Below are 26,919 nucleotides of genomic sequence, written 5' to 3'. Positions count from 1 at the left end.
AATATATATCTAAACTTGAAATCATCTTTATCAGAGGATCATCATTGACCGAATAATTATGAACTATCTTTTTTCCCTGCTACTTGCTTTGTGAGGTGACTGATGACGTTCCAGCTTTAATCTAGTAGTCTGTAAGGGTCTTCTTATAAACATGAAACAGTGTATACACCCTTATTCCCCTTCTCTACTTCATTTTTCTTCAAAGCCCTGGTTGCTCTAAATAGACAAATTTTCATGCTTAATATTTATTGTGTATTTCTCCCACTAGAAAGTATTCAAAACAGGGATTTTTTAAAACTGTTTTGTTCACTGGTATATCCCAAAATAGTGCCTGCTACCTGGTGGACATGCACTCACTAAATATTTGTCCAATCAATGAATTGGTAAACAGCCTTACAAATGGCCAGAGGTAATTCTGTTATCCTCAGATGTAACCTGGTTTTAGGAAGTGCTTCTTTTGGGCCTGAGCCAAATTTTATTGTTCTTCAGAGCACAGGGCTTTCCTTCTAAATTTTCAAAAGCCCAGAGGGCAAAACAGCCTTGTTTACCATCTGCCATACCAATTCTACATAAGACTATTACTGCAAATGTATTCATCCACTTCATATTCAATGTTCCCACTTCAATTATGTCATTCTAACATGACTGCAGAGGTCTATAAGGTTAAGGCTTTCAAATATCCAGCCAGAACACTAAACAAGCCAAAAATCCAGATTACGTGGATTCTAGCCTTACTACACAAAGATGAGTTAGATAAGTGTAATATTGACACCATGGTGGTCTATGTAAAAAATCCTAGGGAATCTAAAACAAACCAAACCAAAAAAACCCTGCTAGAAATAAGAACTAAATGACTTTGATATAAGGTCATATACAAAATTTAACTGCATTTTTATATACTGGCAACAAATAAATGAAAAATGAAATTTTATTAAATACCATTTACAACAGTATCAAAAAAATGAAAAATTAAAATCACAATGAGATTTGTAAATCTACTAGGATATTAAAATGAAAAAGACAAATAATGCAGTTCTGGCAAGGATGTGCAGCACTTAGAACTCTCATCAAGCTGCTGGTGAGAGTGTAACCACTTAGGAAAATAGTTTACTGATTTCTTATAAAGTTAAATATACTCTTACCATATGACCCAGTAATTCCACTCTTAGGTATTTAACAATAACAACAAAGAAATCCTATGTCCATAAGCAAAATATATACATAGATATGCACAGCTTTATTTATAAAAGCCCACACTAGAAATAACCCAAATTTCCTTCATTGGTGAATAAACAAATTGTGGTATATCCATACAATTAACTCAAGTACTCAACAATAAAAATAAACAGGTAATATATGCAACAATATGGACAACTTTCAAAGAAATACTGAGAAAAAAGCTGGACACAAAAAAGTACATACTGTATGGGTTCCTTTTATACAAAATCCTGGACCGGGCAAAATTACTATATAGTGCTAGAAATCAGATTAGTGGTTGGTAGTAATGGATGGGAGAAGGCTGATTGCAAGGAGACACAAAGGTACTTTCTATGGAAATTAAAATATTCTATATCTTGGATTGGGTACTGGTTGAACAGAGGTATTTATTTGTCAAAAATCATCAATTTTACACTTAGAATGTATGATTCTTACTATATAGATATTGCAATAAATTGATTTTTAAAAATCTTGATTATCTGGATCTTCTCACCATACCAACCCTTATCCCCTCTTTCCTTTTATCAAGCATCTCTGGCTGAAAGTACTTCAAGCAGAGGCATGAAAGTGTCAAGAAAGAAGTGGGTTCCTAGTCTAATTGAATCATGGTAAGTAGCCAGTCTTAACCTCTTTTACCTGTTAATCAGAATGGAAAAACCACAGGAACATAGTTCTTTCATTATAGGAAAATTACAGCTTTCTGTAATTGTTCACCATCTGGGGACCACCTTGATATATGCGGCACAACACCTACAACTTGATGGGCCAACAGCAGAAGAGAAAGCAGACTGGCAATCTGGAAACTGAAAATCAAATGCCTTTTAACAAACAATGGACCCGACCTGTATTCCCGGCTCACGGCTTTCACGCTAGACTAGTAAAAAGGCGTTTGTTTGCTGACCGCTTAAAGGATTTAGGAAAAGGGATTAGACCTTGCATTGCTGTTGAGAAAACTCTGGGCTAAAACTGACAGTGACCCATGACCTTGGAAATGGGTTCAGATGAGGCTATAGAAGAAGACAAGTCTTCATCAAAAAAAGAATGCTGTCTGTTGTTTTCAATAAAAAGGAAGAAAAACCAGCCTGAAAAGAGAACTTCCAACCTAGCATTACTTGTCTGGTTGACAAAAATTACCTTAATTACTTTTGCATGAATCTGGATACCAGAAACCAGTGAACTGTATAAAGTATAAAGCATATCCAATTATATTCCAACAGGCCCAACAGTCCTTTCAAATTATATGATTTTGTTGGACTTTGGGTCTAATGAATACTACTTGGAATAAATGGGTCCAAAGCTCAGGTTGAAAACCTTTTTGCTCCATTTACTTTTTTTTTTTCTATTTTGAATGAGATTCATTCAGGCAATGATCATTTATGGAACAGCTACTTGGAACCAGGTCCTATATTAAGTAATACAACACCTAAAATAAAAATGACATAACACTTGACATCAACAAGATCTTACAGTCTAGGTGGAAAAGAGAGAATTCATTCATACAGAATTGTATGAGTTAAATGCTATGACAAAACTCATACGAGATCTTGGGAAATAAGGGCTTCCCAGAGTAAAATTCCTACTGATTCTTGAAATAGAAGTAGAAGTTATTTGGTCAAAAAATGGCAGAGAAAGGTGTTCTAGGCAGAGAAAAAAGTATATACAAAGGCACAATGATATAAAACAATAGGAATTATGAAATCCGATGGCATATCTAGGAAACTGCAAGTACCTTAGTATGGTTGAAATAAAAGAGGAGTGGTTGAAGATAAAGCTATAAAAAGCAGCCTGGAATGGGATTCTGAAGGCTGAGTGTTAGGGGAAATGAAATATTTTACATAGGAGTCTGATATCATGCTGTCATTTTAGAAAGATAACCTGGCAGCAAAGCAGAGAAAGGTCTGAGAGATGCTAAATCAGTAGCAGGTTGACCAACCTGGAAGTAACTGGGATGAAGCAGGTAGTAAGTGGTAAGGTCCGACTAACACAGAGAAGTGGCGATGGAGAGGAGAGAGAATATTTTTAAGAGAAATAATTCACAGGACAGAACTTCTGGAATCAGTGAAAAAGAGAGGATCTGGGACAATTCTGTTCCAGCTTCAGCAATTGAGGGGATGACCCATTAAGCAATACCAAGATATGGAACATCAATAGACAATCTGGTTTAGGCAGAAAGACAAAAATTATTTTAGATATGCTGATTTAAGCATAATGAGTATTTGACTGTAGTACACAGAATCTTGAAAGGTGACAATATTTAAGTCCTATTCAGTATTATAGGGCGGAAGCTCCATTTGATGATAGGAGAAAATAACAAAGAAATCTTAAGAAATTCCAGAAAGAAATGGTTTAAATCTCATAGTTGAACCTGAAAGAGGTTATCATTTCTGCCTCACTCTCTCACAATAACTGCTTGCAGAACAAGTGTATTAGATTCAGGAAAAATTATACTTTTAGTTTTGCCCAAGAGGCCTATACATATTGTAAGGCAAGTTCAAAGTTTGAGGAAGACTGATTTTAAACCATTTTCTTCCCCACTGTCACACAGCATAAAGATATAGACACTGGGGAGTAAGTTCTAGACTCACCTATCTCAGAAGGACCAACTTACACTGAAGAGACTAAATGTCTAATTTCAGTAAATAACAGGACCCAAAAGGCAAGGGGAAAGAGAAAAGGTTCCACCTGGATAACAATTCCCTTTCTATAAAATCAGTTGCAGTGCCAGTATAATTCATTTACAATGCTCCATTCTGCCAGTTATTTTCCTTCCAGGGAAATGCAACTCTTCTCCATGTATCTTATTTGGTGGAGAAGAGGAAGGGGACTAAAATGGACTTCATTTTGCTTCTAGACTTGAGGTTTTTTATCTACATTTAAAAAACCGATCTGTTTTCATCAAGATTAATGACCTATTCTGGATCACTAAGCACAAAGCTATCAACAACTGACAAAAAGAGTCTCCTATTTTCGCCAGCCCTTCCTCTCTCCAGCCTGTCAGTCCTCACAAAGTTCTGCCTACTCCTTCTTCTTCAAGAACAGATGCTCTGAGAAAGAGGATGAGGATGGGGGGAGAGGAAGGAAAAATAATCTTTTTTAAAAATGTATTATAAGGCATAGGAGAAAGGCAAACCTACACCAGCTGGCAATAAAAATCCTCACTTTTCAGACAAAATTAAAAAAAAAATTAAACTCTCTGGCCTCTGAGTATAGCCAAATTTATTAATAAACTCCACAATAAACCAGTGTATGAACTAAAGCAGAAGTCTAAAATATTTTGGTGAAGACTCACCAAAATTCCTCCAAATTTTTAAATGACAAGATCCTAATATCTTGTTGTCATTTGCTGACAGTCAAATATCTTAGAGCTTAGAGATCCAACAGTAGATCCTAACATACTGTTTCAACACATCAACACTAGAAATTTCTGAAAGAAATTTAATTTATCTGAAAATTTTTAGTTAGGAAATAAACCTAACCAAAATACTACTCTAGAGTATGCATTTTCAATGAGGGGGTCCTCACCTGAAGGGGCAAATTAACCATAAGATATTATGATGGTTTGTGTTCTACCACAGGGAGAGAGTATAAGGAGACATACAGTGTACATCTGGTATTAAAATTTCATAAGGCAATTAGGGAGAAAATGTCTAAAAAGGCTGTTTAGGAAACAATAATGAAGAAAAAGAGTGAAAAACACTGTTCAAGATTAGGGGTCAACAAACCTGTAAAGAGCCAAATAGTAAATATTTTACACTCTGAAGGCTATCCAGTTGGTCACTCTGCCACTGTAACATGACAACAGCCACAGATGACATGTAAAGGAACAAGTGTGACTGTGTTTCCATAAGACTTTATTTGTGGACAATAAAATATGAACTTCATATAATTTCATATCATAAAACATTCTTCTTTTTTTGATGGTTTTCAACCTTTTAAAAATGTAAAAATCAACCCAAATATCCATCAACTAACAAAAGGATATATAAAACATGGTATATCCATATGACAGAATATTTTTTGTCAATAAAAGAGAATGAAGTATTGAGTCATGCTATAATATGAATGACCATTAAAAACATGCTAAGTGGAAGAAGCTAGTCACAAAATACACATTTATTGTATCATTCAATTTAAATGAAATGAACAGAACAGAAAAATTAATAGAGACAGAAGGTAGATTAGTGGTTACTTTGAGCTGGAGTGGGGGAGGGGGCAGTGTTTGGGAGAAGTTGGAGGCTGATTGCTCAAGTATATGGGTTCTTTTTGGGGCCATAAAAATGTTCTAAAATTAGACACTGATGAACTATTCAACTCTGTGAATATACTAAAAACCTTTGAAATGTATGCTTTAAGTGGGTAAAATTTATGGTATGTAAATCATATCTCAATAAAACCATTTTTAAAAAAATGGTTAAAACCATTCTTAGCTCACAGACTGTACAAAAACAGGAGGTGACCCTGGTTTGGTCTGCAGTCTGTGGCTTGCCAACCCTTGTTCCAGATATAACAGTTGAGCAAATGTGATCTTAAGGGAGGAGAATATGAACTACCATCTTAGGAGTCAGAAACTCTAATTAAAAGAGCAAATATTTTTCATGGCCCTTTAGGAAAAGCAAATGCTACTCTGGAGGAAAAGCAATATGCTATAAGAATTGCTATTAAGGCTACCATGCACACTCAGTAAACCAAACCAGATACTCAAACTTTAGAATGTATCAGACTCATTATGAGGGAAGGAAGGGAATTGTTCAGAAAGATTGCTGGACCTCAACCCCAGGATTGCTGAGATGGCACGTCTGGGACGGAGACAGAAACCTGCATTTTTGACACACTTCCATATGATGGTGATGTTGCTGATCTGGGGGCCACACTTAAAACTAGTGACCTAAACTAACACACTAGAGTGAAATATTTACTCTGGCAGTCATGTATCAGACACAAACATTTAAGAAAAAGTGACAAATACCATATGATCTCACCTTTAACTGGAACATAATCAATAGAAGAAAAAAGCAAACAAAATATAACCAGAGACATTGAAGTTAAGAACAATCTAACAATAGCCAGGGGGGAGTGGGGTGGGGACAGTGGGAACTACTATAAAGGACACATGGACAAAATCAAGGGGGTAGGTGGAGGTGGGGGAGGGAGGTGGGTTTAGCTGGGGTGGGGTGGAGGGATGGGGAGAAAAGGCATACAATTGTAATTGAATAACAATAACAATTAAAAAAAGAAAAGAAAAAGTGAAGATATACATTCTTTTATTTACTTCAGTGGGTCTTGATCTTTGGCTCCTAAAGCAGTATGAGTATAACAGATATTTCCTTTCAACATGCAATGTGGCTGTATATAATCATAAAACCTTCTCCTTCTTCCTTAAAACTGAAGCTGACTATTCATAAACCATTGGAGCACTAGGTACATTTTTTTGGGACACAGGTACATAGAGAAAGCAGTTAGTGTTTTCCAGAAGCACACTAACATCATTTTCAAGAAAATCTAGCCTTGGCTGGTGTGGCTCAGTGGATTGAGCGCCAGCCTGCAAACCAAAGGGTCGCTGGTTCGATTCTCAGTCAGGGGACATGCCTGGGTTGTGTGCGAGAGGCAACCACACATTGCTGTTTCTCTCCCTCTCTCTCCCTCCCTTCCAATCTGTCTAAAAATAAGTAAATAAAATCTTTAAGAAAAAAGAAAGCCTAGGCAGCAAAATGCAGTGAAGCAAAAGCAATCTAGACCAGTAACTCACAACCCAATAAATAGTGTTTACTTAGAGCGCTTGACATGACTATCTACAAAAACAAGAACCTAGGGACAATACCCTCGGAGCTGGGGAGTTCTGTCAAACACCGTGCTGCTTTCCGCCTTCCTCACCACTATAAACTGAGTTATTAAAAGGCATAACAGAATCATCCATGCAGAAGAATTCCAAATAATTTATGTAGACACTCTGATCTCACGGAGAGAAAGCACTTGACTCCTCACCCCTTAAGTGTGGGCTACGCATGGTGATTTCCTCCCACAGAGTACACTACCAAAAGACGGGGAATGAGTAACTTAACAGTATAAAAACCTGACTAACACTATCTTATCCAGGTGATCAAGCTCAACATCAACATGCTAAATCATGTAAACAGTGCGTATCTTTGATATAATGGGTGAAAATGTTACTTGACATCTGTGGTTCTTCTTCCCAAAACCCATTAACTACATTCTAATCCCGAGGGAAACATCAGATAAATACCATTTGAGGGCATTCTACAAAATATCTGACCACAACACCTCCAAACTGTCAAGATCATCAAAAACAAGGAAAATCTGAAAAATTGTCACAGTGAAGAAGAGTTTCAGGAGACATGATGACTAAACATAATGTGGTCTTCTAGATGGGATCTTAGAATAGAAAAGGATATTTAGCAAAAGCTAAGACAATCTGAATAAAGTATGAAAATTAGCTAATAATAACTCTTATATTGGTTAAGTAATAGTAACAAATGTACCATACTAATTAGTAAGATGTTAATAATGGGGGAATATGGGGATGGGATAAATGAGAACTCTGTATTATTCTCTCAAATTTTCTGTAAATCTAAAACTGTTTAAAAAATAAAGTCTATTTAAAAAAAAAAAAGAAAAAGAAAAAGCGTAACACCACAATTCCAGGCCAGAGCTAGTGAACTGTCAGAAATCACTAAATCCCAAAATAAATCACATCTGGACCAAGGTGTCCTAAGTCTTTTCACACAACTAAAACAAACATACATACCAGACCAGCTAGCTATACAATACTTATTGTCCATGATAACACTGAGCTAAAGAAAAATCTTAATTCTCTCAACACCTTTCAAAGAGCACTTTAAGAATTCATTAAATATTTTTTAAAAAATTATTGAGCCCAATTAAATGCCAGATACTGGAGATGAAGAGATGAATAAGAGGAGTCTGTCTTTATCCAACAGCTCATAGGTAAGGATAGAGGAGGTTGGCAATAAGATGTGAAAACAAAAATTAGAACAGAGTAAGACAAATCAGTGCTACAATAAAGTCTGCAAAATAATCATGGGAGCAAGGCTTAGGATAGCTGACAGGAAAATAAATTACTGGTTATCAACAGATTTTAGGAAGCATGAGTTTCAAAAATTTATTTATAGATCAGTCATTTTTTTAAGTTAAAAAAAAAAAACAACAGAGAGAAAGAACAGCTAAATCTTCCTGCCCCTTAAAAAATGTTGATATCCTTCAGGGAATTTGAAAACAAGAAATTCTGCAAAAATAAATGTCTACAAAAAATAAAAATAAATAAATGCCCACATAGTTTTCACAGGCAGACTTGTAACATCCCCATGTATATACCCAGTCATGAGAATTGTTAACAGTGAAAACACACGCTTTCCTGGCCTACTTAAATATATAACCCTAACATCCCCCTTCCTTTTTGCCTTTCGGTTTTCGCTGAATATGAAGCAGGGACATGTAAATATTATTAAAAGTTCTCACTGACAATAATTAACAATTACATTTTCCTGACTGGCATGTACCTTTCCAAACATTTCTTCTTTCTATTGAAATTCTACCCATTACTTGACTCCTAATATGCCCAATATACTCCTTCAATAAACCTGTTTCCAAAAACTCTTCCACTGATTTTTCCTTTCTTTAAATCACATATAAACTGTGTTGTATAAGTTATCACATATCTGTGTATTATAGATTTAATATTTCATGAGTTTTGTCTCTGAATAAGGTGTGCATTTCTTGCATTTAAACATCTGAACAAATCATTATCTGGACAGTGAGGCAGCTGCTTCCTCCTTTATTTCTTTGGGTTACCTAGAGCAACTTGTCAGTAGATTTTTAAAAAAAAAATTGTATTATTACTTAAGTCTTTCCAAGGCATGCGCTGGTACAACATTTAATATGTACTGTGGTTTCTACTCTTACAATTCACCTACTTACTATATTACTCATGGTTCATGGCTGCTTGTAGAAACTAAACTCTGGCTAATTTAAGCAAAAGATGAAAGGTTAGTAGGTAACTCGTAAAACTCCCAGGAAGTCTGGAGAATTAGGCTCAGAAAACAAGCAGGGCTCAGAGAGAGACACAACCAGAACCATTAACAAAATCATGCCACACCATCAGTCCAATAACATTGCTGCCTTCATCACTGAACCTCTGACACCACTGATACAGTATGGTGCTGTTACCACCACTTTTCCACTGTCCCTTGACATGAGGAACTGACTGAAAATATTAGAGGTGATATATCTGGTGGTGAAATTCGGGTCAAGGTGTCAAACCCTCATTGCTAAGAGAGCTAGGAAGGTAAGAATCCGGTGTTTTCTGATTTTACAGACATTGGACTCACATGGTGAGGAATTGCCCCAAAGGGCAGAGGCTCTGATAGTTGTTAGCCAGCCCCCCCAAAAGACAAAATGTTCTTTTAATATACTGAATTATTCCATCTTCCAAAGTATTAAGGACATATCTATGTAAAACACTAGATTCTACATAAAACACAGTACTGTATTTTTCGGACCATAAGACACACCTAGGTTTTAGAGGAAACTAGGAAAAAAAAATTGAAGCAAAAAAGGTAGTAAAATATTTAATCCTTTAAAGCAGAAATCCTTTTCTGCTTTGACATCTTTCCACAATTACGGTAGATTCAGCAGGAGACTACAGTAGGCTATTGTATCTTTCTATAACAAAATATAGTAATGACAGAACTATCAGCACTATGTCCTTCATAGTTATGGGGGCACTGTAGCTGAGAACATCAGTGGATGACGCGCTGTTATGGGGGGATCTGCTGCTGACACTGTTATGGGGGAGATCTGCTGCTGGAGGGCCACAGGCTGTACAACACTCTTGTACGGGGACAGCAGTTTTGCACAACCTGTGTGGCTCTGCAGCTGTTGCCAAATTACAGCTCCCATCAACCCAACCTGTTCAAGCATGATGGGAGTTGTAGTTTGGCAACAGCTGCAGGGCCACATTGAAAGGTGACCTGCAGTGGAATTTGCCTGTATTAATGTTATTGGGGGACACACCAGTCACGTGACGGAGGCACGTATGGGCACCGCAGGCTTTCTTCTCTTAACATGCCTGCACCGCCTGTACCCTCCTCCCTAGCACTATAGTATGCCCCAGTGAGGACTCCACTCCTGCCTCCCTTGCTTTGCACTGCCCCACTCCTGCTGCCTCGGGCTTCCAGCCTTCTGTTGACCCCGCTCCACCGCCGCCCACCCCCAACCCCAGTGAGGTAAGCTACATTCAGACTGTAAGACGCACCCCCATTTTCCTCCCAAATTTGGGGGGGGAGTGCGTCTTACAGTCCAAAAAATAAGGTATCTTAGGGGGAAAAAACATGTATTTAATCAAAATAACATGAGTAGTACAAAAAGAAGTAACGGCAATTTGCACATATGGATGGTGATATTAAACCTTTCTCAGTAACTTAAATCTAAATTATAACTGTCAGCTAGTCAAATTAGCAGCAGAGAAGTACATGGATAAACAATTCTGTACTAAAATAGTGTAGCTAGATTTGGTAAAGAAAAAACTCTAGCGTCAAAAAATTGATGCTGTCGCACAATTCATCATTTTAAAAGATTTGTATGTCCGACACTGGAGATACATACAGAAGCTTAGAATCTAATAAGAGAAAACAGACAGATATGAAAACAACTGGATATAATAAAATATTATGGATGCTAAATATTGCCATGGGGGTTCAGAGTAAAGATGCCAGGGTAGAGGCAGGGTGCAATGACACAAATTCAGGAATGGCTTTGTTGAAGAGGTCTTCTTAAGCATCTGGAATGATAAAATGAGTAGCACAGAAAAAAAGGCAGGGAGAGGAAGAACAACAAACAAAATTAAAATAGCATCCTAATAAGAGATAGGCCTAGTTCCATTTATCACTCCAGTTGTAAACAGGTGAAAATAAAAGTTTATATGAATGCATATCAAAACCAAAAAGATGTCAGTCAAGTTGGATCACTGGGATTTATTTTCCCAAAAGCAAATACAAAGCTGGATATGATAGATTGCAAAAAAAAAAAAAAAAAAAAAAGGCACAAATTCTTCCTCTCCCTGAACCCACCCATTTGTAATCTCTCATCAAGAGATGGAATTCTGCCCTGATGGGCATGGCTCAGTTGATTGAGCATCTTCCCACAAAGCGAAAGGTCGCAGGTTTGATTCCTGGTGAGGGCACATGCCTGGGTTGGGGCCCCGTCCCCGGTTTGGGCACATGGAGAGAGGCAACAGATCAATATTTCTCTCACACACTGATGTTTCTCTGCCTTTCTCCCTCCCTTCTCCTCTCTCTAAAAATAAATAACAATAAAAATCTTTTCTTAATTTAATCTTTATTGTATTTTTTTCTAATACCATTTACTGCCCTTATATCACCACCCTCCCCCAACAGCCATCAAAAATAAAATCTTAAAAAGAAAAAAAGAGAGATGGAATTCTACTTTTTTACCACTTGAACCTGTGCTAGCCTTGTGACTTGCTTTTAGCCTTGGACAGTACAAAGTGGAGGAAGCATAGTGCCAATTCTCTGCCTGCACTTCCAGAGGCCAGGCACACATTCCTCCTGGGCAGGGAGACTTTCCTTACATAGCATGCTAGAGGATGAACAACCACATGGAGTAGGTAGCTCAGTTGACCCAACAAAGGTAAGCCAAGTCTGGCACAGATCACCAGAACCACATAGCAGAATACAGCCTAAGCTGCTAACCCTCAGAATTAAAAAAAGCTAAGTAAATAATTGTTGTTTTAAGCCATTAAGTTGGGTTGCTTTTATACAGCAAAAGCTAACTGAGGTAATGGATTACTTAAGTAAGAGGTTTGGAAAATATGTGGATAAATAAGTTTCTAAAGAAAAGGGTGTAAAATCACCATTATGAAATTTCTAGAGAAATGATAAATAAAATTTTTCAGACTTCCCCAGAATTATATTTCAGAAAATTTCCATAGTCCCTACAATATTTTTTTCAAAACAGGTAAGAGGTAATTTAAAAATATAAATGCTCAAATATTCATCAACAGAATTCTTAAGTAATTGTGGTATATTTTCACAATGGACTAATATAGAGAAATGAGAGTGAGCAAACTACAACTATATGCAATTATATTTATGACTCTCACAGGCTCAAATGTATATATAAAAATTAAAAACAGGCAAAACTAAGGTATGATGTTAGAAGTCAGCATAGTGGTACAGGAGCTAGTAATGTTGTTTCTGGGTTTGGGTGCTAGTTACATGGGTGTGTTGAAATTGTAAAAATTCATCAAGCTATAATCTTATAGTGTACTTTATATGTATAATAAAATGTTTTTCCACTTTATTTATTGATTTTAAAGAGAGAGAGGGAGAGAGACAGAAAGGGAAGGAGAGAGAGGGAAAGAGAGTGTAAGAGAAACATTGATTTGTTGCTCTACTTATCTATGCACTCATTGGTTGCTTCTTGTATGTGCCCTGACTGGGGATCAAACCCTCAACCTTAGCATATCAGGATGACACGCTAACAAACTGAGTTACCCAGCCAGGACTAAAATTTTTTTTTAAGTACGTATTATTCTACATAACTGATAATTATTACCTTTATTTATTTATTTACTTATATGTATTATTGTACTCCCAAAATGTTATTAAAAACTTTGGACATATACCAAAATCAGAAAACTAGTATAAATATATTGCTGTTTTGACTGGCATCTCTAATGATCTTTCAGCTCAACACTTCTTAGTCAAAATAAGAATCAGGAAAACAGGAACAAGCATAATTTAAGTGCATGTGTTTATGAATCTCCTACCTATAGCCTTCACTGGAATCTTTCACTATTTTTTAAAAACAGTAAATTGATGTATGCAGGTTGGAGACTGGGTTTCCAGCAGCTCTTTTATACACAACCAAAAGTAGTTTCTCCTTTAAAAATAAACAATCTAAAAATACAAGAATTCTAGCTAGAGTTCACAAGCAGATGGTAAGACAGACGGAGGAGAGGAAAGAGGATAGTGACTGAAAAAACTGAGTATACAGGCATTCACTCCTAAAGCAGGGATCTGGCATTGGGGGCGGGGAGTCGCTCCCTTAGGAAAATCCCAATGGCCAAATTCAAAGAACCACTACATTTGCACATTTCATTTAAATATATTCATTCAACATTCACACACATATACATACACTGACATATATTCTGAGTTTTATTATTACTGTTCCAAAGGTTATCATTGCTTCAATTTTTCTTCTTCATTCACTCACTCATGCACTTGAGGGTGAAGAAACGTGAGAGCACCGAGAAGACCTGCTTAAACCACCACCGTAGGTTCAAACACCTGTATGTACAACATCTAAGGATGTGGTGTATGACATCATCCCTTTCTATTGCTGTTACCCTAAGGGAAGAAATGAGCTAATAATGTCACACCTGTAAAGTTTACATAGGTTCCAATATTTCCTTCTGTGTTTTGGATTGGATAAGAATAGAAAACAGTACCTCCATCTATTAAGTCCAGAACTGACACATGACCCTAGACTTGAGTAAATGAAGAGATATAGATACACCACATTTTTAGGTGGTAAGCCAATGTTATATAAGGATTGTGCAATAACTTATTACATTATTATAAAGGCCATTTCTCCCTCACATTAAATTCATAAAGTCAATGTAATTCCAATCAATAGCTGAATTGGATTTTGGGAAGAATATAACAAAACATTTTTAAAAAATTTTTATTTATGGCCCTGGCTGGTGTGGCTCAATGGATTGAGCGCTGGCCTGAGAACCAAAGGGTCGCCAGTGCCATTCCCAGTTAGGGCACATGCCCGGGTTGTAGGCCAGGTTCGCAGTAGAGGGCGTGCGAGAAGCAACCACACACATTGATGTTTCTCTCCCTCTTTCTCCCTCCCTTCCCCTCTGTCTAAAAATAAAATTAAAAATACACAAAATATTTTTTAAAATTTTTATTTATTGATGAGAGACAGGCAGACAGGCAGGCAGACAGACATCAATTTGTTGTTCCACTTATTTTACACATTCATTGGTTGATTCTTGCATGTGTCCTGACCAGGGATAGAACCTACAACCCTGGTATATTGGGATGATGTTCCAACCAACTGAGCTACCTGGCCAGGGCCTAGTGAAACATTTTAAAGCTAGACTAGAAAGAGGCTAGACTAGAAATATGAGGACAACTTTGCCTTGTTACAGTAGCCTAACTCCTATGTGGCACATACTATGTTATTGTACATAGCATTAAAAAATCTTTCCACATATTAATGCATTTAATCCTCACAATAACCCTATAATGTAATATTGTAATACTCATTTTACAGACAATACCGAGGTCTACAGAATATAAGTAATTTGCACTAAGTCATTTAACTGGTAAATGGTAGAGCTAGCATTCAACTAGTCTAAACTCCAAGTTAAGCTCTTCACTTAGTTACTGTGCCTCCTCCTAAACATTGTATCTCATAGGCCCACAACAGCTCATTAAAAGTATAATATGATGCCCTGGCCAGGTGGCTCAGTCTGTTGGAGCGTCATCCCATACACCAAAAAGGTGCTGGTGCAATTCCCATCGGAGTGCATATGGAAGGCAACTGATCAATGTTTCTCATATGATATTTCTCCCTTTCTCTTCTCCCTCTCTCCTCTCTACCTTTTCCTCTCTCTAAAGTCAGTGAATATATCCTCAGGCAAGGATTTAAAAGCAAAAGTATGATATGATGATATAACAGATAACTGGACATACAAGACTAGTAACAGATTCAAAAATATATAACAATTTAGATTATGATAAAGATGGCATCTCAAATCAGTGAAACACTTTGAAGAATATATACCAAATGATGAGCAGACAATGACTCTCTAACTGATTTTTTTTAAATGAGGTTTCTATAGCACATCAAAAATACCAAATGGTTCTTAAAAAACAAATGTAAAACCAAAATATTTAGTGTAAAAAAATACAGGTTAATATTTTTATTATCTTGGGGTGAGGAAGTTCTTTTTAAATTAGACATGAAATTCAGGAGTGGCTTAAAAAATCAACTGATTTCATTAAATACAAACTTCTGTAAGACTAAAACAACAGTACTCACTTCAGCAGCACATACACTAAAACTGGAATGATACAGAGAAGATTAGCATGGCCCTCGGACAAGGATGACATGCAAATTCATGAAGCATTCCATATTTGGGGGAATGTAAAGTACAACAGAGGGAATACAGTTAATAACATCACATAACTTAGTAAGGTGACAGATGGATGCCGGCTTTTTCATGGTGATCACTTTGTAAAGTATATAAATGTCAAGTTACTATGTTGTACACCTGAAACTAATATTGTATATCAACTATACTTTAATTACAAAAGAGCTTGCTTTACAGTCCAGAATGAAAAACAAAGACTAAAAACACATACATAAACCTAAAAAAAAAAGATGGGAATTTTCTCCATAGTGCATAGTCATCAAAATCCTAGCAAGATTTTTTTGTAGATATAGATAAGCTAATTCTAAAATTTATATGGAAAGGCACTGCCCTAAGAATAACTAAAACAATCTTAACAAAGAAAAATAAAATGGGAAGAATCACTCCATCCCATATTAAGTCTTATTAAATAGCTGCAGTAATCAAGACAGTGTAGCACTGGCAGAGAGGCAGACACAGAGATTGATGGAACAGAGCAGAGAACCCAGAAACAGATATATACATGTGTGCTCAAATGATTCTGACAAAGGTGCAAAGCAATTAATGGAGGAAGGATGGTCCTTTCAACAAATGATGCTGGAGCAATTGGGACATCCATAGGCACACACATGAAAAATGAGCCTCAACCTAAACCTCACACCTTCTATACAATTTTACTCAAGACTGGCCTCTGAGACAAAAAAAGAATCCCTGGCTTAAGTGTAAAACATACATGCAACCATATATCTCACAAGGCACTGGACCTAGAATATATAAAGAACTCCAAAAACAACAGTAAACAAACAATTAGAAAATGGGCAAAAGACATCGGGAGACTTTTCACTGAAGAAGGTACACAGGTGACAAGTACATGAAAAGATATTCAACAATGTTAGTCAATAAGGAAATAAAATTAAAACGACCGTGAGATATCACTATACACCTATCGGAATGGCTAAAATAAAAATAGTGATAACACCAAACACGGGCAAGGATGCAAAGAAAATGGATTCTCATGCATTGCTGGTATGTAAAATGGTGCAGCCATTCTGGAAAATTAACTGGCAGTTTCTTAAAACATTCAACACAGAATTACCATATGACCCAGCAATTGTACTCTTGGGCATTTCTCCCACAGAAATGAAAACTTATGCTTGCACAAAACCTGTATATGAATGTTCACAGCAACTTATTTTTATAATAGTCCCAAACTGGAAACAGCTCAAATGTGACTGGCAGTTGGTCTAACAAACTGTGGCACATACACACCTGTGCCATCGAAACTCAGCAACAAAAAGGAATGAACTATTGGGGTGGCCGAAGAGTTCATTTAGTTTTTTCTGTATGATGGCTCTAGTAGTGCTTCATTGTCTTTAACTTCATTTGAAACAATTTTGTTAAGATTGTACTGTGACAGCTGTCATATTATCATGCATTAAAAAATTATCAAAATTGGTGAATTTTTGCGCAGCCATTTTAATATTGAAGATGGAAGAAAATAAGCAATTTTAGGTGTATTATGCTTTATTATTTCAAGAAAGGTAAAAATGCAACTGAATGCAAGAAAAGATTTGTATGGAGAAGTGTATGGAGCAGTGTATGGAGAAGGTGCTGTGACTGATTGAACATGTCAAAAAGTGTTTTGCGAAGTTTCTTGGTACTACTACTTTGTATTTTGACCAAACAATCCTTTGCTGTGGGGCTGTCTTATACATTGGAAGATGTTTAGCAGCACCCCCGGCCTCTACCCACTAGAAGCCAACAGTGGGAGATAGCCGACATACTCAAAATATCCAAATCAAGAAAGTTATTGGTGAAAATGAAAAATGTGTCTCTTATTGTACAGAAAAAGCCATATGGACTTTCTGACTGAAAAAAAGCCAATTCCAAAAGGTTATTTACATACTTATGATTTCATAGGTAACATTATTGATATAACAAGATTGTAGATTAGTGGTTGCCTGGGATTCATGGGGGAATGGGTGTTATATAGACAGGGAGGTTGTTTTAGTATAAAAGGACACTAACAGGGACCCTTTTGGTGATGGTACAGTTCACAATCTTGATAGTGATGGTGAATACACATGCGATAAGATTGTAGAGAACTCTGCACACACACACACTTGCAAAAGCATGCACACACAGAAAACTGGGCAAATCTGAATGCGATTAGTGGATTGTATCAATGTTACGATCCTAGTTGTGATGTTATACTATATTTTTGCAAAATGTTACCATTGGGGGAAACTGGGTAAAGTGTACAAGAGATCTTTGTATTTCTTACAACTGCATGTGACTACAATTATCTCAATAAAAATGTCAATTTAAAACAAAACAAAAATAAAAGACAAAGGACAGACAGCAAAATAGCTGTATAAATAAGAGACAAAACCACACTAAAACCAGAATAAAGGATTTTCTAAAAGACTTAAACCCATAAGGAAGGGAAGAAGAGGAGACAACAGAAACATTTTGTAATCTAGAAAGCAAATGAAAGAATGGTAACAGACTAAACAAACATAAGAATGCTGAATACTACACCTGCAAAAGGGAAAACTTCCAACTATATACACCAATCAACATCACAGAATCTCTCCCCACCCACTCGCCACAAGAGTTCAGGAACTGGTAACACCAGATAACTCAAGGTGAGGAGACTGATGATTTAGTATTAATAAGAATGATTGAAAAAATTTTTAAGAAGCAATTATATCCTTAATCACTTTACTCATTCAGATGCTCCCCCCGCCCCCCGCCAACTCAAGAGACTAGAGATTCATTTTCTGGAAAGGGTTAAATAGAAATCTCTGGACTAGGGTGCTCCAGGCACAGGAAAGGGCATGAGGACCACACCTAAAATAAGGGGATTAAATGTGGACTTAAGCACACTGAATGCTGAAGGCCAAAACCTGAAATCTACCCCCCCTCACTTGGCACCAAGAAAGATGGCAGTCAGTCCTTACTTTTCAGGAGAATTAGAAGAGGTTTTCTAAGGGATAAGGTAAACCCGTGAGGAAAGACCTAAAGATACTAACATGTAGGGTTTACCAAATTAACAACCATCTCACTGTGAAGGTCACCACACATACACCCTGCTGATGTACTCTGAGCCTCCAATCAATCTTTCAGTGTCCCATCTTTTCTTTTTAAAAAAAGATTGTATTTATTTATTTTTAGAGAGGGAAAGGGAGAGAGAAAGAGAGGAAGAAAACATCAGTGTGTGGTTGCCTCTCATGTGCCCCCTACTGGGGACCTGGCCTGCAACCCAGGCATGTGCCCTAGACTGGAAATCGAACTGGTGACCCTTTGGTTTGCAGGCTAGCATTCAATTCACTGAGCCACACAAGCCAGGGCTCAGTGCCCCATCTTAAAGGTGTTTAAAACACGAGCAGATAACCAAGGACTACCAGGTATCTGAGGAAAACCTCTAACATAAGAGATAGAGATCAAAACCAGCATTTCGCCCTGGCTGGTGTAGCTCTGTGGATTGAGCGCAGGCTTGTAAACCAAAGGGTTGCCGGTTTGATTCCCAGTCGGGGCACATGCCTGGGTTACAGGCCAGATTCCTCAGTAGGAGGCGTGTGAAAGACAACCACACATTGATGTTTCTCTTCCTGTCTTTATCCCTCCCTTCCCCTCTCTCTAAAAAAAAATTAAAAAAAAACCCCCAGCATTTCATAAATAAGTCAACTGTGGCTCATATCAGCTAAAAATGAGGTTAGTATTCACCAAACTGCCCATCCATATGTTTAACAAATATTTAATAGTCCAGATACTATTAAAGGTGCTTGGAAAACAAGGGTGAACAAATCAAAACAAACCAGGAAACCTTTTCCCTGGTAGAGCTTACATTCTAGCAGATAGAGTCAGACAATAAATTATAAACATAATTATTAAGCACATACTTAGTAAATAAGAAGATTAGTACTTAAAAAAAAAATAATGGGTCCCTGGCCAGGTAGCTCAGTTGACTGGAGCATTGTACCGATACCCCAGGGTTGTGGGTCTGATCCCTGATTGGGGCACACGTGGGAGTCGGCCAATCAATACACGAATGAGTGGAGCAATGGATTGATGTTTCTTTCTCTCTCTCTCAACTTAATAATAATAATAATAATAATAATAATAATGGGACAGGGTAAAGGAGTGGGGGGAAAGAGTACGGAGGCAGTTGCAAATTCAAAATAGAGTGTTCTGAGTAAAAAGTTGGAGATGTGAGAGTTGATGATGCTGTCTGTAAAAAGAGAAGGCTGGAAGCGGGAATCTTCGCTATATAACCCCTAAAGGAAGGGGAGTATGGCTGAGATGATCAAGGAACAGCAGAGTCCAGTAAGGCTGGAGAGGATTGAGAGAGCAGAAAACTAAGAGATGAGGCCACAGAAGTATGGCAGGGAGAAGTACAGATCATGTAGGAACTTAGAGACCAATGGCTTTCTCTCTGAATGAAATGAAGGGCCAATGGCGGGTTCTGAGGAAGGGAGTAATAGTGATTTGACAAGTTCTAAAGAGTAACTATGGCTGGTGTGTTGAGACTGGGTAAAAGCAAGAGACACCAGTAAGAAGGAGTGACAGAATAAAGTCTCAGAATTTTAGAACTGACAGGGCCTTGGCAATAATTTTTTCAGAGATAAGGAAACTGAGGTCCAGGAAGTTAAGTGAGTTTTCCACAGTCATGTATTAAAGTTTGGAATAATCCACTTTGCACTTGTGTAGCCTTTTCAGTGCTTTCCGGCTTAGCATCTCATCTTGTGTTCCACAATCCTCTCGGCAGTTCACAGGGTAGTGGTAGCTGACATTCATTTGTAAGACAGCTGGCCAAAATTAGAGACCAGGTCTAAAATATTCTCTCAGACTCAATATATATAGCTATTAACTGCCTATACAAGGAATGAGTCTGCAGTCATGCCCATAATACCACAACGTACTAAATAACCTAACTAATTCAGACTTCCAAGTAACAGAAATGACTCAATTTTACAGGATCTAACCTTATGGAGCAACAATGGAGCCAAGACTACCAAATGTTGACCATGTGTATTAGGTAGTGTATGTCCATTACAAATTTAAAAAAGTAATTCTGAGGCAAATGGAAAATAGCAATTTTGTTCCTTGTGACACTGTGTACTCTGGTCTCTCCCTCTCCCTTCTTTTTCTAGCTCAGTCTTACCTTGCAAGGTCTTTCTCGGATTCGAAAGCAAGTGGTAAACAACTAATTCCCATAGGGTAGTTGTTGATAATAACGCAAGTGGTTATCTCTCTCCAGGGGTATGTGTGCTTGAATAGAAAACTCAAAACTTTCAAATCCCAAAGGAACTGAAGTCAAGTTAGCAGGGAATATTATCTTGAAGAACTCCTAGCATGTCTCAAATCACACTAAATAAACTCAAACTCAGCAACTGTTTGTTGATGAACTACCACATTGTCAATCACAAAAATAAGGCATAGTTCTTGCCATTAAGATGGTCAGTCCAGATGAAGACAACAACAAAATAACTAGCTTCACTTTACTGAATGTCTGCTATCTATTTGGCACTGAGCTGTTTTACATGAGCAACATGTACCAAGTATTACACTTAGCTCAGTGCTTAACAAATAATAAATGTTCAATATATTGTGGCCATATTACTATAATAATCACCTTCATAACTGCACTTAATCTTCACTTCTTCCATGAAGTGGTTATTAGCTTTATGCTTAAGGTCATACAGCTATTAAGAGCTAGGATTCTAACTCAAGTCTGTATGATTCTACAACTTACACTATTAATAACTATGATATTCAATACTTCCATAACATTAATACAAATGCTGCAGAATGATGTTTCAGTTGATGACAGACTACATATATAACAGTGGTCTCATAAGATTATAATGGAGCTGAACATTTTCTATTGCTAATGATGTCACAGTCATCATAAAGTGTAGCACATTACTTATGTGTTTGTGGTGATGTTGATGTAACAAACCTACTATGCACATACAATTATGTATAGTATTCCCCTTTCCCCAGCTGCCGCTAAGGTGCTCGGTCCTTCTGAGGAAGCTAAGGCCACATTGGGGTGAGGCCCTCATTTCATCCTGCAACTAGCACCACTCCCGGCAGCGCTGGCCCAGCCTTCGCCTACACCATGGCCTCTGTCTCCAAGGAGCTTGCCTGCATCTACTCAGCCCTTATCCTGCACGAGGATGAGATGACAGTGACGGAGGATAAGATCAATGCCCTCATTAAAGCAGCTGGGGTAAATGTTGAACCTTTCTGGCCAGGCTTGTTTGCAAAGGCTCTGGCCAATGTCAACATTGGGAGCCTCATCTGCAATGTAGGGGCTGGTGGACCTGCTCCAGCAGCTAGTGCGGCCTCAGCAGGAGGTCCTGCCCCCTCAACTGCTGCTGCCCCAGCTGAGGAAAAGAAAGTGGAAGCAAAGAAGGAAGAATCTGAGGGGTCTGATGATAACATGGGCTTTGGACTATTTGACTAAACCTCATTTGTAACACAGTCAATAAAAATCTGAGCTTTACTGCTAAAAAAAAATTATGTATAGTATTATAGTTGGTGATAACAACATTATTAGTTTATATGATACTATACACACTATACTATACTATGTCATGACATATACTCTTAGGTCATTAGTTTAGAGTGGAATCTTTCTACTTATAAAAAAAATTTTTGCTTTAAAGTATGCCGTGTTATACTAGCAGCAGCTTTAGAACTTGTGTTTACTGTGTCTCGTGATCGCATCATTTTCTCTTGTGCTTGATTTAATCTCATGCAGTTTGGTACATTAACATGATGTACAGGCTTGTAGCCTAGGAGCTAGGCTATACCATACAGCCTGGGTGTGTAACAGGCTATACCACCTAGGTTTGAGAAAGTATAGTCTGTGATGTTTGCACAATGGCAAAATTGCCTACAACGTAATTCTCCCAACGTATCCCTGTCATTAAGCTGCGCATGACTGTAGAAAGATGTTTAATTTTACTTGGAAGTCTGAGGAGTTGGCTATCAAGAATATGCAATGAAGAGCCCTGGCTGGTGTGGCTCAGTGGATTGAGCACTAGCCTGCAAACCAAAGGGTCACTGGTTCATTTCCCAGTTAGGGCATATGCCTGGGTTGAGGGCCAGGTCACATGTAAAGGTCATGTGTGAGAGGCAACCACACATTAATGTTTCTCTCCCTCTCTTTCTCCCTCCCTTTCTCTAAAAATAAATAAAATCTTAAAAAAAAATAAAAGAATATCCAATAAAGAAGAAGTGACATGTAAGCTGGATCCTGAATGACAATTAATGTACCAAGTGGGAAAGAAAGGGGGTGAAAGTAGAGTTTGGTCCCAGTAAATAATGATGAGTGTCTGAACAAGTATAGAGAAGGGGAGAGGTAACAAGGGATAATTTAGGAGATAGTCTCTCAAAGGGCCTTTGAGATACACTAAATGTGAGCAGTGAGGAAAAGGTGTCAAGAATGACACCTTCAACACAGAAGTTTCTGGTTTGTGCAAATGAAAGAAAAATTCCCACTAAAAGTGAGAAAGCATGGAGGAGGTGGGCTTTAGAAATAAATCATAATTTTGTTGTGGACATTGTGAAGATGAACTATATTTGGGACGATCAAGCAATGAAATCTGTTAGGCAGCTGGAAATCATGGTCAAACTTAGGGAAGAGGTCAGAGTAGAGGATGAAGATTTAGGAGTCACTGCTATGACTACAGTAGGTTCAAAAATGAAAGTATAAGAGGTTGACACCTAGGTAGCACTCGCGATATCTATATAATAAGGCCCGCCTTAACACTGACACCACACGGCACTCTGAAAATAAGCAATGCCTTAACACAGGCCCACAAATCAAAATGCAGGGTCTGGCAGAAGTAACACCTGCTTGAGTGTGGTTGGTAGGGTAATAATAATATGGTTATAATAATTTATAGTTTTAATTTGAACATTTCACCTAAAATGTCATATGGTGTGCTTGGCTGTGATATTATTATGTTACAGAATTACATGCTTATGATTCTGTAATGAAAGATTTTGTAATAAATAAGGGGTGTTATTTGTGCCAGACCCTGTATGTCCAATGCCTCCAGCTTCACAGATTAAAAAAAATGAGGTTGTTAGTATAGAGTGTAAACTGATATCTGAGGACAAAGACCTCAGTGTCTTTACTCTTCTATCTTCAAATACATATCTAGCAAATTGAATGTTCAGTAAGTATCTGATGAACAGAAAACACGAATGAAGGAGGCACAGAGAATAAAACAGAATGCCAAAGTTACAGAGTTTAAGTGGTAAACACTAATATCCAGGTGCTTTCAATCTTGTATGCTTTACATTCCACAGGTTTTTTTCCAACCCCATTTCCCCAACACACATACACACAGGGACTACATTGTTATGAAAAATAGTTAAGATACTCTTAAATCTCAAACAAGAGTGGAAATATTCCTTCAAACTCCATATAATAAAGGGCATCTCTGGGGGAAAAAAAACAGTTAATCTCATGCTTAATAGTAAAAGAATGAAAAATTTCCCCTAAAATCAGGAATAAGCCAAGGATGTCTGCTCTTGCTACTTCTACTCAACACTGTACTGAAGACAATTGGGCAAGAAAAAGAAAAAAAGACATCTATATTGGAAAGGAAGTAGAAGTATCTCTATTGGCAGATGACATGATCCTGTATATAGAAAATCCTAAAGAATAAACAAAAAAAACTATTAGAGCTTATAAACAAGTTCAGCAAGATGCAAGATAAAGATCAATAAATACAAATCAATTATATGTCTACACGAGGGGTGTCAAACTCATATTCCCAGGATCCACATCAGGCTTGCGGTTGCCTTCAAAGGACTGAATGTAATTTTAGGACCGTATAAATGTAACTACTCCTTAACAGTTAAGCGAGAGGTCAGCACTAAAGCCAGGTAGAACATACTCTTGTTTTATCTGTTTGGTATGGACAAAACAAGGTGGAAGGCCGGATTTGGCCAGTGTCACCTGTGGCTTATACATAGCAATAAATAACCCAAATATGAAAATAGGAAAACATTCCACTTACAATAAGATCTAAAAGAATAAAATGCTTAAGAATGAATTTAACAAAAGAAGTGCAAACCTTGTACTCTGAAATCTACAAAATGTCATTGAAAGAAATTAAAGACTTATATAAATGGAAAGAGAACCCATGTACATACATGAATTGAAAAAGTTAAAACTGTTAAAATTGCAATACTCTCCAAATTGTGTAACAGATTCAACAATCTCTATCAAAATCCTAGCTAGGTTTTTTTTTTTTTAGAAATTGACAAGCTTATCCTAAAATTCACATGGAAATTCAAAGGACTCAGAATAGCCAAACTCATCTTGAAAAGAGAAACAATGTTGGAAAACTCACAATTCCTGATTTTAACACTTGTCACAAAGCTATAATAATCAAGACAATAATACTGTCATAAGGCCAGACACGTAGATCAGTGGAACATAATGGAGAGGCCAGATAAAAACTTGTTTATTTATATATAGTCAACTGATTTTCTACAAGGATGTCAAGACAATCCAATGGTGAAAAAACAGTCTTTCAACAAGTGGTGCTGGGGAAACTGGGTATTTATCTACAAGTAAAAGAATAAATGGATCCCTACCTCATACTATGAACAAAAATTAACTCAAAATTGATCAAAGTCTAAATGTAAGCACTAAAACCATAAAACTCTTAGAAGAAAGCATAGATGTAAATCTTTATGACCTTGGATTAGGCAATTTTTTGAAGATATGACACCAAAAGCACAGGAACTAAAGGAAAAATAAATTAGGTTTCATCAAAATTTAAAACTATTGTGCTTCAAACTGACACTATCAAGAAAGTGAAAAGACAATCCATACAAATGGGAGAAAATATCTGCCAATCATGTATCTCTTCAGAGAGTAGTGTCCGGAATATGTAGACTCTTACAACTACTACTCAACAATAAAAAGACAACCCAATTAAAATATAGGCCAAGAATTTAAATAGACATGTCTCCAAAGAAGAAAGTGGCCAATAAGCACATGAAAAGATGCTCAGAATCATTAGTCATTAGGAAATGAAAATCAAAATCACAATGAGATATACCTTTTAAATTCACCAGGATGGTTATTATCAAAAAATGGATAATAATAAGTGTTGGCTGACCAGGAGGTGCTGCGCATGTGTGGATGAGTGTGTGTGTGTGTGTGTGTGTGTGTGTGTGGTGTGTGTGAGAGAGACAGACAGACAGACAGAGAGAATGCTAATGAGTCTACAGGCTTCTTTTGGGGGTGATGAAAATATTCTGGAATTAAATAATGGTGATGGTGGCACAATTTTGTAAATATACTATAAAACCACTGAATTACACACTTAAAAAAGGAAATGTGAGTATCTCAATTGTTAAAAACTTGTATGAGGTAAAAAAAAAATCCCCATATATAACCTGCTAGCTCACCTCTTCCCCTCAAATTCTCCAACTTAGTACCACTGCTTCATGAGTTCTGGAAATAGATTATTTTCTACTTTTTGACAATAAATAAAAGAAGACAGAACATTAAAGGTATCTTATAAACAAGCAAAAAGCGGAAATTCTACCCACAACTTAGGCTACCAGACATCATTTCTTAACCTTCCATTCACAGGAAACTTAATCACATGAAAGATTTTCCCAGACTTACTTAAATTCTTAAGTCAGTCTCTTAGTCAAATCCTACTATTAAGTAGTCAATCTTGATTTGAAGTCTTCAAACCCTAGTGCTGACAATAGTTCTGAAGATTAGTCTCAGAACTGCTAGAGTAATTATTTTGACTGGAAACTACTCCTCCCCTATTATATGGAGAGTCCACGTTAAATGAAAAGATAATCTACAAAATAACCTATCAGTATAGAATGCATACTTTCAGAGAATATAAATTAAAATATACCCAGCTAGCACCTCATCCCATTTCTTTCCTGTCAAAAGATTGTAAGGGTTTACAGTGTTAATAAAGGTTTCTTTGGGGGAATAGCTACCCCTGACATTGCCAATACCAGAGTGCTTTCAGACACCAGTCTCTTGTAGTCTCTGACAATTTTTAACATTAGGGAGGAACAATAAATAAATCCAAAATACATTTCTCTAGTAGGCCAAGATTTCTATTTTCTTTACTACAAACCTCTAGGTGTTAAATGAAAATCTAACCATCTAATAAGCCAAAGTTCCAGACTAGTTAATATAAACCCAGTAGAAAATTATACTGAAAAAGGAGATTTGTTTCTGAGCAATTGCCTTAACTAAAATGTTACCCTAAGGGAAAAGAAGAAGTCCCCGTGGCTCAGTCTGTCTCAGGATTCCATGAAAGACAGTCCTTTTCTTCTTCTACAAGAAATCTCCTAAGACTTTCAACCAAAGCAAAATGTTATGTTAACTGACACCACAGATACCTCTTTCCAAAAATACTAAAGCAGGTCAACATTTAGCCTTTAAAAGTAATAAAACCACCCCCCACACACAC

At 37.1% G+C, this 26,919-nt stretch overlaps 1 protein-coding gene, 1 non-coding gene and 1 pseudogene across 4 annotated transcripts in view; 2 read left to right on the top strand and 1 right to left on the bottom strand.

The window, feature by feature from the left end:
* The window catches only part of ZNF609 (zinc finger protein 609), a 211,508-nt gene that overhangs the window by 137,149 nt on the left and 47,440 nt on the right, over positions 1–26,919 (bottom strand). The window lies entirely within an intron of this gene.
* LOC112312045 (U6 spliceosomal RNA) lies at positions 15,329–15,435 on the top strand. Its single transcript, XR_002975503.1, has one exon. It is a non-coding gene; the product is annotated as a U6 spliceosomal RNA (small nuclear RNA).
* Positions 21,423–22,224, top strand: LOC123480452 (large ribosomal subunit protein P1 pseudogene; annotated as a pseudogene). The gene has a single exon (XR_011651443.1). The product of XR_011651443.1 is annotated as a large ribosomal subunit protein P1 pseudogene (transcript).

This window comes from Desmodus rotundus, chromosome 7, assembly GCF_022682495.2.
Source record: "Desmodus rotundus isolate HL8 chromosome 7, HLdesRot8A.1, whole genome shotgun sequence".
NCBI classification, from domain to species: Eukaryota; Metazoa; Chordata; class Mammalia; order Chiroptera; family Phyllostomidae; genus Desmodus; species Desmodus rotundus.
This window is presented reverse-complemented; position numbering and strand designations above follow the sequence as displayed.